This window comes from Chionomys nivalis, chromosome 8 (genome assembly GCF_950005125.1).
Source record: "Chionomys nivalis chromosome 8, mChiNiv1.1, whole genome shotgun sequence".
Lineage (NCBI taxonomy): Eukaryota > Metazoa > Chordata > Mammalia > Rodentia > Cricetidae > Chionomys > Chionomys nivalis.
In genome coordinates this window covers 27,396,242-27,411,605 of record NC_080093.1, presented here as the reverse complement: position 1 = coordinate 27,411,605, position 15,364 = coordinate 27,396,242, and the positions used below count along the sequence as shown (strand labels likewise).

General features: G+C 37.1%; 1 protein-coding gene across 2 annotated transcripts in view; it reads right to left on the bottom strand.

Moving 5' to 3' along the window:
* Prkg1 (protein kinase cGMP-dependent 1) overlaps positions 1-15,364 on the bottom strand; it is a 1,098,375-nt gene that overhangs the window by 860,103 nt on the left and 222,908 nt on the right. The gene's annotated exons all lie outside the window — the stretch shown is intronic.

Genomic DNA, 15,364 nt, shown 5'->3' with positions numbered 1-15,364 from the left:
TAAGAGATCCAGATTCCTTTGGGACAATACTGGTGTTTCAGAAACTATTAACCTTTTGTCAACTATTTTTTCAAACATACAAAGTTATTTTCAAAGGCCTTTTGTTTCACAGGACAGTGAGATAACAAATGTTATCACTGTTGGCTTTTTAGGTTTTCAAATGAAAATTGCTGTGGACTAAAAGTCACCTAGGTGTGAAGTTTTTGCTGTGGTACCATAGATTTACAAAAGTTTAAATCTCTTTTCTCTCTCTCTCTCTCTCTCTCTCTCTCTCTCTCTCTCTCTCTCTCTCTCTCTCTCTCACACACACACACACACACACACACAAATTTCTCAAGTATATCCCACCCTCCCCGTTTTGCTCTAAATTAATTGTATAACAGACACCTGCAGCTCCTTGAGATGCCGTCTCTATTTCCTTATTAGAATACAATCTACATCACAACCTTCTACTGTGTTACTCCTATCTGTATTAATAATGAGCCTTCCTAAAAGACGGTATGCGAGGCTTGGCTAGAAAAGCTACACAGAGGTTCTGCACAAGTCCATTGCCTCCTAAATTGCTCTGTTCTCCTTTCAGCCTCCTGAATGTTTACTCTACAGGGGTTTACAGCAGGGGCGTGCCTCTAGAAAATGTTCCTCCATATCCATACCTCCACTGTGAACTTCTCTTTGTCACCTTTCACTCACCAAGTGAAAAGCCCTGAGTCACAACCACTTGGCAGTGTGTCAGCTTGTGGAGTTGCCCAACTATAAAGCTATGAGTGTTTACTGTATCGCGAACAGAGGCAGTAAAAATATGGCCGGCACTCATTGACCTCCACAAAAAGACGTAAAATTTCACAATGTTGACTAAGATCAAATGGGCTTTAAGTAAACCCAGGTGTCTGTCAGGTTCTCTAATAAATACCATTATGTGATAAGAAATACTATATTTATATTCTGATGGAAAAATTAGCTTTAAAGTGACTATTAGTTACCATGTCAGTTCCTTAGAATACATCAAATCTAGAAGTAAATTAGGAAAAGAATATATATTTCATCACCAAATAGCTCCAAAGTGGATCGAACTCAGCAGAAGGTACAATTTGAAACAGACTGTTTGCTTAGCTCACGTCCAAGGGAAGTTCATGATCAGAAGGGCTCAGGAAAACATGATGAAAGGGAGATCTGGGGCCGGCAAGATGGCTCAGGGGCTAAGGGTGCTTGCCACAAGGCCCGGCCAACAGTACTTGATTGCCAGAGTCTCAGGTAGTGGAAGGAGAGAACTGACTCGTCCAACCTTCACACATATGTCATAGCACATGCTCACACGCACACACACACACACACACACATGTGCACACATACAATAAGTAAATGTTAAGGACATAAAGGTAAAACTTAAGATCTTCGAAATAAATGAGACCTAGGTTCAAGAGGCAAAAGAGGAGCATGCATTCTACAGGGAAAGATTGCGCTGGAGCCAATTATTGATCGGGTCTGCCTATCACATTACTTTCCCTCATGTTATATTTTATTGTAAAATTACGTAACTTTAATAAGAAAGCAACTAGGGCTTAATTTCCCTCTGAATATTCATTTCTTTTTAATGTTTAACCTAAAATATGTTTGCTGTCATCTGCAATCTTAGACCTTCCTGACAGTCTTTTTACCTCTTGAAGTGGCTGAGGCATTGTGTCTTCCTTCTTACTCCAGGAAGGAGGCCTGCTGCTGGCCTATCAGAGATGACCAGGACTTAGAAGTAAATTCTCACTTGGCAAAGAGTCACAGGCATCTGAAATCTAATTGGAACTCTGCTCAAACACAATGGCAGGCTGTTCTCTCCTTAAAAGCAATTATGTAGATCCCTTATACATAAGCAACATTTTTTTTCATCAATGATCTGATATGATTATTGACTCAAAAGATAACATGGTCTGTGTTTTAACTCTACAAATGTGGTACACTTTTTGTAAAAGCATAAACAGTAACCAAAATGAGTAAAATGAAAAACAAATGTCACCCCTACTCAGACAGAGGCACCTCACTCATCTGTGCGTTGGGAGACAATCTACCGGGACTGGTGCTCTCAGTACCAAGGACTTGGCATCCCTTTCTTCACATCTTTCCAAAATTTATTTCTGTATATATTGGATATGTCTCCACATCCAAATCATTCGTATTTTCCAGAACCAATACATTTCCTTGTGTCAGTTTTCCAAATCAAATAATCTGTGCCTAATGGTTATATTCCCTTGAGAAGATGTATCTTTTAATTAGCTATCTGAACGTTTAGTGACTAGATTTTGACTATCATTAACAATGTTGTAATGGATATCGTAATAATTCTGACAGTACAATACTTGCAAGCCATATCCCTTGGTTAGATTTAGGAGATTTAAAGTTTTGATAGCCGTCATAAAAACTCTGAAATGGGGTCCTTCGCTTCTATTGGGTAATTCAATTCAGTGTTGCTAAATCTTAAAAGTTGAAGATATATTTCAGAGGACATAAGGCTGCTGGTATAGCCAGAATTGCAGAGCAAGGATTTGATATTGAAGTTGTCTGATTCTATGCTTTACCACTTCCAATTTGTCTCATGACCTCCTAAAACCTCCAGGGATGCTGAGTGTAATGAACAACCCTTATATTTCTAGAATAGCAGATTCTGGTGCTAAGATGGGCAATGTAAGTCTTCAAAATGAGAAAAACAATTTACCAGTGATTCTTTTGCAGGAAACTGGATTCTAAAAATGTTTAAGTAGAGTGAAATGTATTCCACTACTTATTAAGCAACAGCCAAACACCTCTTCACTACCAGACATGACATTATCACAGAGATATTTATCCTAAGATACAATGACATAGTTTCTACTTTTTGATGAAAAGGAAAGATGTTCACCAAATCATGGTAAGAGGGGGATGAATCTGCAATGGATCAGTATAAACATGCCAGTAATATGTGGGTTTTAGATGAGTTTTTTAATATAGGAAAAAATTCTGGTTAGGATTCTTGGGGGAGATGCTCACTGAGCTGAAATCTGTTTAGGGTGGGAGTAGAGAAAGAAGGAAGGAAGCCAGAACTTCCAGGCACAAGACTGACAGTGCCAGGGACTTAAAGTACCAACTCCATGAGGACTGAGGACAAGAATGGAGAAAACATAAGCAGAATCTAGGTCCTGTAGGGCCTTGTTAGTCTAGGAAGAGAGTGTTGTCGTTAATAAAATGGGAGTCATCAAAAGACTTTCAGGAAGGCACAAATCACGACGGAGGAGAGAATGATTGCTTGGCTCTGAGCAGCGAACCTCATGAGTTTAGGAAAGGTGCAGCTGGAGGAGCTTCACTAAGAAACTCTACATGCCTAAAACCACACCTGAAGATATCTGTCAGGATCTGCCTGTCTCTCTGTCCATCTCTCTCTGTATATCTCTGTCTCTCACTCATCTGTCTGACTGAAAGAAGGTAATTTAAAGATAGAAGCCATTGTTAGACATGAAACACCAGTGAAAATGATCACAACCATGATTAGGGGACAATGATATAGAAATGATTAGATTAGCTTCCCAAATCTGCTCAGCAGAAAATGCTGACATTCAATTAAAATTAACCGACTACCATAAGCAGCCACTTGGGGAGGCACAATTGTGAAGAATTCACTTAGACTAAGAGAGTGTGGAAGCTGGTTCAGAGCAGATCCTCTGTCTCTAGTCCCATATACCGAGCCTCTATGTGTGTTCTGAGCATTCTGATCTACTGAAAAGTGAAGTTTGCAAAAGGCACACAAGAATAATAGTCCTTTTAGTCTATCCACGCCACTCCAGACCTTCAAACATCTGAAAGAATATCCCAGGCATAAAGTATAGGTACAAACATCTGGATTACTAACATGCGGGCCAGAGAATGTATGATCTCAACTCCCAGCGTGGTGGAACGTGCAGGGCAAATCACAAGAGACTGGATTGCTCTGTGTGCCACAGCAGGGTTTAGAGAAACTCTCTCTACCTGCTCCAAGAGTTCCTGGAAAATGTCGCTAGAGGATTATGGTTGCCATAAATTAGAGCTGCTCAGAGACGCCCATGAGAAAGTTCAACTTCACAGTCTTGCACATATTTTATTCCTTGGCATGGCAGCTCTGTTGTTTTACTGACCCCTCAAATCCCATTAGTTGGATGCTTTAGTTAATCCCAGTGGCCACACCTCACATCCCCAGTAACACCATGCTGCTCCTCTTGATTCCTATTGCCTTCTCGACATGAAATGTCCCTCACTGCAGAGGTCCACTTTGTATATTAGAATCAAATTCTAATATCTTGCCATGAAACAACTCAACATTTTGGAGGAACTAGCTATAAACCAGGCATTTATGATATAACAATGAATAGCTTTTGTCCTCAGGAAGGTTCTGTTTCATTCCTGGAAACCAACAAATTTCTCCCAATAAACAAAGCTAAATACAGTAAAATGCATAAGGGAAATGGCTCGGCAGTAAAGAAACTTACTGAAAGAGCTGAGACCTTGAGTTTGTTCCCTGAGACCTATGTGGTATAAGAGAGAACCACTCCCTGCAAACTGTCTTTTAAGCAGCACACTTTGCGATAATGCGTGCACATTGTGTGCACATGCATGTGTATGTGTGTGTGTTACCTGTGCCACAGTGAATATGGAGGTTAGAAAGCAATTTTAGGACTCAGTTCTCTTTTTTATCAGGAAGTTTCTAGGGATTGCACACAGATCAACAGATTGGCAACAAGTCCCTTTAACCATGGGGCCATCTTGCTGGCTCCGGACGACACAGTTTGGTTAAAAACTACATAAGTGGTGTTTTCATTAAGGCTTTCCTTCTACCATTTATTTCTGTTAAGATAGGTTTCATTATTTAAGATATGAACAAATCCCCTGGACTTCTAATATTCTCAAATTTCATTAATGCTCCATCGATTCTCTGTGAAATTGTTCATGTATTGATCCAGACTAAAATTCTAATCAAATTGGTGTTAATTAATTGTATTATTTTAATCATTGAAATAATTATTTACATAAAAGATTATCATTTAGCTCATAGCTCCCCTCCTTATTAATAAGGACAGCTTGGATAACTTAATAAATACCTTAGATATTCAGTAATCTATAGCTGAAAGCATTATTCAAAACAATGGAAGAGAAACTTTACAGCATGACTTTCATCATAATAAATCTGTCCGAATTAAAGGGACCAATTTTTCCTTTCTGAAAAAAATATTTTAAGTAATCGGTCATATATTATGACAAAATCAATTTCTGTTTCTTAGATACTTTGAAGATTTGAATAAGAATTTTCCTTCATATTTGAATATTTACTTGGTCACCCATTAGCGATATTCTTTGGGGGGCTTATAGCACGTTTAGGAGATTCAGCATTGCTGGAGAAGGTATGTCAGAGGGGTAGACTATATGGATTAAAAGCCTTGCTTCACTTCTGGATTGTTCTCTCTGCTTCCTGTGTGTAATTGCCATGTGATGAGCTGGCTCCCTGTCTCTCCTGCCTTGACTTCTTTACCTTACAGACAGTGAGCCCTCAAGAGCCATAGCCAACACAAACTCTTCCTCCTGGAAGTTGCTTTTGGTTGTTGTATTAAATCACCACAACAGCAAAGAAGCTAACACAGAGTGAAAACTCCGTTTCCTTGATCCTGTTCTAGGAAATGGAAGCTTTCATCAGTTTCTATATTTTAGTACCTCTTTTTATATTCTGTGAACACTAAATAATAGAATTTTCTCAGTCAGATAACTATTTTCATGGCAAGGAGACTGTTAAAATCTCAGCCTACAGCTTTATTCATCAAAAATGCAATCCCCAACTTGCAAAGAGAATAATTTACACACTACATTATAATATTAATAGGACTCTATCACATACAATACATGAAATTATTACATAAATACAATTTCTACCTTAGAAACAGCAAAGTTCCCTAAGAAAAGATTTAAAAGGGGAAAGTATGCTAAAATGGTCTTATCTTTTCCTTGAGGAAATTAAACCTATTAAGCAAGTTAATCAGCAAATGTGAGTTCCTAGGAGACTTTTATTATATAACTATATCTAATAAAATAAATAATAGTTTAGCATGTGAAATGGAGCATTTATGCTCCCCAAATTCGCATGTTTGACGTTCCATAACATGATGGGTTAGGCAGTAGAGCCTTTGGGAAGGATGATTCAATCACAAGGTAGCCACTTCATGAATGTGATTACAGCTTTTATAAAATGGGGCCCAGCTGGACAAATAGCTCGTTTCACCACACAAAGACACTGCAAGAAGGCTGCAGCAGTTTTAAAGGAGATGTCAACAGATGGTAGATGTGTCAGCTCTTTGATCATCAGGGGCCCGGGGAGAAGGACATGTCTGTTTATATGTTCAGCGTTTATAGAATATTTATAACAGCAAAGGTGAAATAAAATAGTATACACATCTCCTTCCACGTATTTGAAACCCAAGTCCCTTCTTCGTATTTTTCTTGTCAATGCTAAAATTATACTTGTTTTATATTTGATGGGAGGTGAAGGTAGTGGGTAGAGAATGGAAAGTGATATCATAGCTAAGATGGGCAAAGAGTTTTCATGGATTATTGCCAAGGTGGATGATTTCACTGGCTCAGACTCTGCCCACCTCAGTCCTCTCTATAATTTCAACCATATGTGGGCCTCTTCAGTCCGGCTGTTGGAAGAAACCCAGTGGTGAAATAGAGCTTGAGTTTTACTGAAGAGTCTGCATAGCTCTGTGACAAGTAAATTCATTCTTCTACGGACCTGCAAGAGCAGGTTATGAAAGTGTAGGAAGCCCTGTAGGTTGAAAATAAAATTGAAAGAAAATCTGTACTGATGTATCTAATAACATGGCGTAGTTACCACAAAGTAGAGCATATGATACTACATGGGCATTTTTTTCTCAAGCAAAAATGCAAATAACCTTGATACCTGAAAATATTATCTTCTCAATTTCTGAACAATTCGGAGCTAAGGCTAGACCACGACAACTTCTTATTAGAAAGAATGGGGTGAGGACAAGGCTGAAGATGTCCTGAGGGTAAAGTTGCCATCACAGAAGAGTAAGCTTGGCACTGTGGCTATAGAAGTACAAAGACACAATTTACCGGGTGCCTCTGTAATTCCAGTGATCTGTTGAAAATGCCTGAACTAAAAGCCAGAGGAACGAAAATCAAGCCAGTTCCACTAAAATTGTTACCTCTTTCAATATGTGCCTAAAGTTAACACCTGTAGAACCATATTTGACTGGAGACAGGTCTTTATAAAACCACAAAGTGTGCCCACTTTATCTTCAATTGCTGTCTCTCCAGGTCTATTCCTCTCTGCTATAACCTAGGTCCTTATGATTGATTTGTATTATTCAAAGTGTTCTGGTCATTTTATGTCAACTTGACATTAGCTATAGTCATCTAAGAGGAAGAAACCTCAACTGAGAATTTTTCTCTGTAAGATTTGGCTTTAGGCAAGATCTATAGGGCATTTTCTTAATCCGTGATACGGGCAGACCCAGCCCATTATGGGTGGTGGCACCCCTGGGCTGGTGGTTCTGGATGTTATAAAAAACAAGTTGAGCAAGCAATGAGGAGCAAGTCAGTAAAATAGCACCTCTCCATAGCTTCTGTCTCCAAGTTTCTGCGGGGCTTGAGTTCATACCGTAGCTTCCTCGATGAACTGTGATTCAGAACATGGAAGCCAAATAAACTTCCTTCCCTAAGTTGCATTTGTCACGGTGTTTCGTTGCAGCAATAGCAACCTTAACTAAGACAGCAAGAACCCATTTTCAGGATTGGCAGAGAGAAGGAAATTACCAAACCCTAGCACTTGCCACCATACTTTTCCTCTCATGTCGGGGATGTCCTCAGAGGAAAAGGATGACGTGAATTATACTCTTTCCCAAGCTAGGTGCTACTGTCTCAATTCATTCTTCAATATAGATGATATTTGAGCTATGTTTGTAAGCCAACATATTTTATTTGTTAATTCTACTTCTAAAGTCTTATCAACAGAAAATAACTATATACATTATAATATTATGATATCTTTCTTGAAATACTGTATTTGCACTAGGAAAATACCAAAAATAAGCATTTATCAAATCATGTTACTTCCTATATTGCCACTGAATTACATCAAAGTGTATGTTACATAGTAAACCATTTATAAAACTAAAAAGACACATTTCACTATAAATACTACTATCTCATCTTTTAAAAAGTACTCGGCTATGTGGATACTTACCCATGTATAGGCAAATGTGTGCATGAAGCATTCTGCTGAGTAGTTGGGAGACAAAACGCATGTGGCTTTTATTCACATGGAGAACACCAAATGGGGTCAAATATCAATAGACAAAATCTGATGTCTTAATGGAGTTTATATTTTGTTTTTCAATGTTTGTTTGCCAAATATAGCTTGTAATGCTAACATATTAACATTTCTTAAAGTACAGTCAGAGAGCAGAATTTAGAGATTCCAGGGATCTGGACAGGGAACACACATATATATATATATACTGCTAATTAGAACTAGAATAGCTTTTTGTGGTGACAGTATATCATATGTGATTATAGTTATTATTATGGTAGCTACTTCAAGTGTATTAACTAATTATGCTATTAAATGTGTTAATTTGCTTCTGGTAATCATTTTATAATGTGTTCATCTTTCAAATCATCACTTTATAAAAATGAATATGTACATTATTTGTCAATTATATTGAAATAAAGATGAGGAAAAAATAGAATTTAGAAAATTGGGAAATTTAGAAAATTCTCTCCATAGAGGAGAATACCATAAAGTCTACTACCCTGGCCCCTTCTCAAAAAATTTTCAAACTTACTGGAACCATCTCAACACAACAAATAGAAATTACACACACATATGCACATGCATAGATATATACACTTTTTTTGTCTTTTGAAGCAGAGTTTCATGTATATTCCAGGTTTTACTCAAACACGATGAAGTAAAAGATAACCTTGAATTTCTGATCCTCCTGTTGCAACATCTGGAGTGCAGGACAACAGGTATATGCTACTGAGATACTAAAAGTTAAACAGACTTCTTGGTAGACAGAAAGGAAGAACCACAGCTATGCCATAAAGTTGGCAAGTTCTCAAGATGGCTGGCTTCTCCCTCAAAGCCTGGCAGCTCAAAACAAAGGCAATTGTCTCCTACCAGCAGGCTCAACAAATTCGATAGTTGTGGGCCAACCAACAATTCTACCATTCTTCAAACATATCAACTCTAAATTCGAGGAGGAAAATTCCTCAGAGATTTAAGCAACCCCAGCCACCTTCAGAAGAGATAGAATTTTTGTGTTTCTTGAGTGTCTGCCCCCACCCCCACCTCACTGCATCTTTGCAGAACAGTTTCTTCTCTGTGTGTCTGTGGCATGTGGTGAGCTTCTGTCCCTCCCCCAGCAAACACCTTTCTTCAATGGCTACTCCGGCTGCTGTTAGCCAAAGTATTTGATAATTCTGTGCTGCCACTGGTGCAAAAGATTTTCTTTTGTACTAAAGATTTTTCCTGCCTTTTAAATTACTAACTGGCAGGAAAAAAACAAAAAACAAAAAACCAAGATCCTAGATTGTATCACTACCACAACTGGTGTACAAAATTTTCATTATTAGCACCATCGACAATATGGGGTGTGTGGTGTGTGTGTGTGTGTGTGTGTGTGTGTGTCTCAATGTTATTTCTAAATAAATTGAAGAATTTGGAGGCAAAAGTCTCTTGTGAAATTGTGGGATGCCGTGACTCAATGAATACATTTACAGCACAACTCCCTAAGGTTCAGGGAAAATTGTGGAAGAGGGTACAGAAAGATTCCAAGAGTCAGAGAGCCAGGAAGAATCAGAGAACCTTTCATTCTTGTTAGTTTGTCCAAAGAGAATAAATTACTGTTGACTATTTCCTGTTTGAAAGAGAAGGTCAACTTTCAAGTCAACATGAAGGGAAAAATGGAAAAAAAAACTGGCCTTCACTCATTAATCTTCTTTTCTTTTTTGGAATACATTTATTTGAATGACTTACTGAAATTCTTACTATGTCCAAAGCAAGTGCAAACCCAAGAACTTGCATGAACATCTTTTGCTCTCATTCTATAACCTCACTACTAACTAAAGAGTGGGTGGCATAAGCTGAGTGTCCCCTGTACAAAATGCTTGAGTACAGAAGTGTTTCTCATTTGGGAGTTTAGGGAATTGGGAACTTTTTTATGGAAGTTCCCTACTGGCATCCCTCAGCCAAGAAAATATTCGGAATTCTGGATTAGGGATGTTTAACTTATAATACTACTTTATAATACTCAGAATGCATACAAAAAAAGACTTGGGGGAAGGAGTCATCATCTTTGTAAATTTGGACACACCTTAGGTATGTTCTAGTATCATGGACTTGAATGGATTATACAGTAATTTGGTCATACTTTTAATCTTATTTTTTTGAGAATTTTGCAGCATTAATTACCACTGTGATGAGGCAAATGGACATAAAATCCATCACAGAGAGAGATCATTGCCTTGTCTCCTCATAGCATCATTTAATGGCAGCCTAAGTGATGAGTTACACTAAATATGCCCTGTATTATTATAAAATTTGAAAATTCAAAGCAAATTATATTTGTAAAAGTACATTGGTTTTACTCATCCCTGCTAACACAGGTATATCCTCTAACTTAAATAAAAAAAATCTATTTTTATCTATGTACATTTACTCTTTTCACCAACAAATATACAAAATACGATAACTCATTGCATAAATAAAGATACTTAAATGAAGATTATTATTTACAAATATTATACTACAGGTGCTTCCTACATAAATATAAGCCTCAACTTAGTTCTTTGTTCTAAATGTACCTTTTCGCTTCTACTTTCACTGATTATAAATTTCAGTTTACATCATTCCCACTTCACCAATTTGAAATCTTTCTTACATATTTTAATCTGCACCAGTTTTTAGTATTTTTATTTACTATAAATGTTTCTAAGCTCTCCAGTGTAAACTCTGCACCATTAGCAATCCCCATAATAAAAATGAATAAGAACTTTCACTTTCTTATGGACATCCATCCATTTATTACTAACCACGCCAGATTGCTCATAACTGACATGGAGAAAGATAATCTATAGCTCTGGTTTAATGATGATTGCTTTCCCTAATAGTGCTATAATATTCTGTAATTTTCTACATATTTTAAGCTTCCATGTCTTCTATGATAGGTTTTGAGATGAATCTTAGGTGATCTGTATACTGCTCTTCTAGGAAAATTCTAGAAAACACACTCCCCAACATCATATTAACCACCTCTTGATTTGCAACAAACTGTAACATCTTAAATAATGAAAGCAATATTCATCTATTATGTTGCAGCTTCTCTAATTAAAAAAAAAAATCAGGTGACTCATTCAGGCTCTCTGCTCCATGTCAATTGAAAAAAAGTGACAGCCGGGATGGACACTGTCTGGCATGTCTCAACAAAAAATCAACTTTAAGTTCAAGGTTATGTCTATGGTTTATGATTGTGTTTATAAAATATTTCTAAAAATCTGAGTGTGTATTTCTACCATGCTAAAATAAAACAATTACATTTTATTGATGAAGAAGAGGAGCTATTATTGAAGTTAGGCAACTTGCCCAAAGTCACAAGACTGTCACTTAGTATGTGTCCAACATAATACCCGAACATTCCACCACTGAGCTCCTATTTTACCTTTCTTCCTTTGGTGTCTACTAACAAAATATGTTCAAGGCAGTGTGCTAGTTGGTGTGTGTTCATGTGTGTTTGTGTGTGTGTATGCATACTTGCCCATACGCTCAAGGGTAGAGGCCAACGGCATCAGCTAGGTATCTTTCTTTTTGTGTTCTATATTATTTTTGAAACAGGGTCTCTCTCTGAACCTGGGGCTCCCTATATTGGCTAGACCAATTGGCAGGGCCCTGGTATTCCTCTGTCTTTTCCAGTGCCATAATTATACACACATGTGCCAGCACACTGAACTTCTGTGTGAGTGCTGGGGTCTGAACTCAAGTGCTAACACTGGCACAGGAAGCATTCTACTCACTGAACCATCATGTCCTTGTTTTCACAATTTTTATTACATATATTTGACTTTTAAATTACTGTGAGCAGTTGCGTCTTTACCCATTATAATCACTGCATTTAGCACACATATATGAATATATATATATATATATATATATATATATATATAGCAAAACCTCATTACAGTCACTGCCTCCTAAGATAACAATATTATGCTCATTTACAACCATCCACCGTCAATTGTGTTTTTATGTGAATGCTGTGTATGTGTGTTGTGAAGATCGGTGAACTGTAATAAAAACACACTTCACAAGATGCCAGTCTTCAGACTCTTTGTGTGGGGAAAAAATGATGAGAAAAATTAAACAAGGAAATTCCATTTCACCCGGGTATGGTTTCATCGTAATTGAGGATGTGGTGTAAGCCACAAATGGATGGAATGTAGGAGCAAAACATCTACTTTAAGAACAACTTTAAAAAAAAATTCTTTCTTCCCCCCTATCCCTCCCTACCACTTTCAGTCCCCTTCTCCCTCCCTTCCCTCCCTCCCTCCCTCCTTTCCTTCCTTCCTTCCTTCCTTCCTTCCTTCCTTCCTTCCTTCCTTCCTTCCTTCCTTCCTTCCTTCCTTCCTTTCTTTTTTGATGCAAAGCAACTCACTCAAAGTTATAACATTTTATAGCCCAGGCCTCCAATGTAACTATGAAAAGCATTGGTAGCATGAGTATAGCAGGTGCTGTATTCACCTTATTGGAGAAACTACAGCTTCCAGAACTCACACAGATTATATAATTAAGTTATATTTAACAGTATAACTAACTATCACAGTTCATTCACAACACACAACTTGAGTTATTGCAATTCTTATTAAGGCCCTTAAAAAGTACTAGTGTTAAGTTTATGTTGGCACATACCTTTAATCCTAACACACAGGAAGCAGAGGCAGGTGGATCTCTGTGAGTCTGAAGCCAGCCTGATCTACATAGTAAATTCCAGGAGAACCTGAGTTACACAGTGATACTCTGTCTCAAAAAAATAAATGGTATTAATATTGAAAGTGTAGTGAGATTTTAATTGGAGATTTAGAAGACTGTAAGGACTCAGCCCTTGGAGAGAAATGCCTAAGCAGTATTAGGGAGTTATTTCAGAAAAAGAGAGAAAGAAAGAAAGAAAGAAAGAAAGGAAGGAAGGAAGGAAGGAAGGAAGGAAGGAAGGAAGGAAGGAAGAAGAAAGGAAGGAAGGATGAAAGGAAGAACGAAAGAAAGAACGAACGAAAGAAAGAAAGAAAAGAAAGGAGGAAGAAAAATAGAAAAAAAGATGAATTGAATCTCCCATTTTCTTTCTATACCTTTGATATATATGTATATATATGTATATATATATATATATATAAAACAGGTTTTCATTCTAATTGTGACTCAGAAGCCAGAACCAATATGTGTAAGTAATTATTCACTCTTAATAAAATCTGTCTGAGCTAATTTCAGATGCAGAAACACAATTTCTAAGACAGAAAAATTATTCCTATATCAGAAAATACAGTCTTCAGGTATAGGGTTTTTATTTATGTAAATATAAATATAACCCAAGTCATTGAATTCTTTTAATAACTACTGAAATTCAGTGTATTAAAATTTCAATAACCCAGTCTTTCTTAGCCACCTCCAGCAACCTCAATTTGTAATCATCCCAATTTGTAGTATGTATACATGTGTATATGTCTATGAAAACACAAAGAATGAAAGACTTTCCTTTTCTCCTATTTTATGGGGTCTTTTTTCACACACCAAACATTCTATGAATTGGCATGAAATTTGAATTTTAATTACTTTTTCATCTTTCAGATTAACATTCACCTGGTTGCTTCTTTCTATTTGAATTCCCTGCTTTTATAATCATGTAATCTTAATTTACATAACTCAATTAAGTTTCAAAAGCAATTCAGGAATATACTTGTCACCTGAAAAATGAAAGTGTGTGTGCACTTCCTCAGAGCGAACCTAGGAATTGTCTGTATCCCCAAAGCAGAAATGCTGAATAAAAGTTAAAGATATTCAAACCATAAAATAAGTGAACTATTTTCTTCCTTCATGCTAACTTGGGTGATACCTTTAGGTCTATTTCTTTTCTTTTAAATGTAGTTGTCACATGGATGATTCCATAATAGATGTGTAACAGAAGTGCACACAAACAAGAATCCTCCACAGCCCTTTCACACAACTAAACCAAGCATCTACAGGGGACATGAAGCTTAAGCATCGCCCACCTCCTCTTCAACTTGCCCATCTGCCTGCACATCGTTTTCTGGTTTTTAATTTATAACAATAAAAGAAAAAGTGGCCTGATTTATTTGGGGTGTGTGTGTATGTGTGCTATAAGACAGAAAATGATAATAATTTTCTTTTCATGTCTGTACATTGTAAAGCCTTGAAGTATTTTTGGGGAACTACTATTATAGCAACTGGATATGCAGTAAACATATTTTTTCCTAAATATATATGTATATATATTACAAAGAATGCTAAGACAGTTGAAACACACACACACACACCCCATTTGGAGAAAGTTTTCTTTTTCACGTTGGGACTACTTTTATAATTAAAACACAGCTTAAGAACCTTTCTCGGTAGCTGTTTGCCATAGTCTTTGGCAATTTCCTTTACTTGTTTGCTAATCTTTTAAAATGATGATTGACAATGATGACCTATAGCACGCTATGCTAGGGTCTACTCTAAGTATTTTCCAAGATTAATCCATGCATTCCTCATACCAACCTCCCACAACATTTGTGCATTTTACTGGTGAGTAAAGGCATTCAGCAATAAATGGTAAATGACCACAAAGCGAGCAAGTGCAAAAGCTGTTACTGAAATCTATTCAGGAAGTTGTCACCAGTGCCAAGCTATTCAAGGCTATCCCCCACTTTCTCTTCTATCAGGTGCAGTGTCACGGTGTTTATGTTGAGATCTTTGATCCATTTGCACTTGAGTTTTGTGCAGGGTGGTAGATATGGACCTGTTTGCATGCTTCTGTACATGCCGTCATCCAGTTCTGCCAGCACCGTCTGTTGAAGATGCTTTCTTTTTTCCATTGCACAGTTTTGGCTTCTTTGTCAAAAATCAGGTGTCCATAAGTGTGAATATATATGTCTTTGTCTTTGATTTAATACATTGACCCAACTCTCTGTTTTTATGTCAATACCATGCTATTCTAACTATAACTCTGTGGTAGAGCTCAAGATGAAGGATGATGATACCTCCAGCAGTTTTTATTATACATGATTGTTTTAGATATTGTGTGTTTTCTGTTTT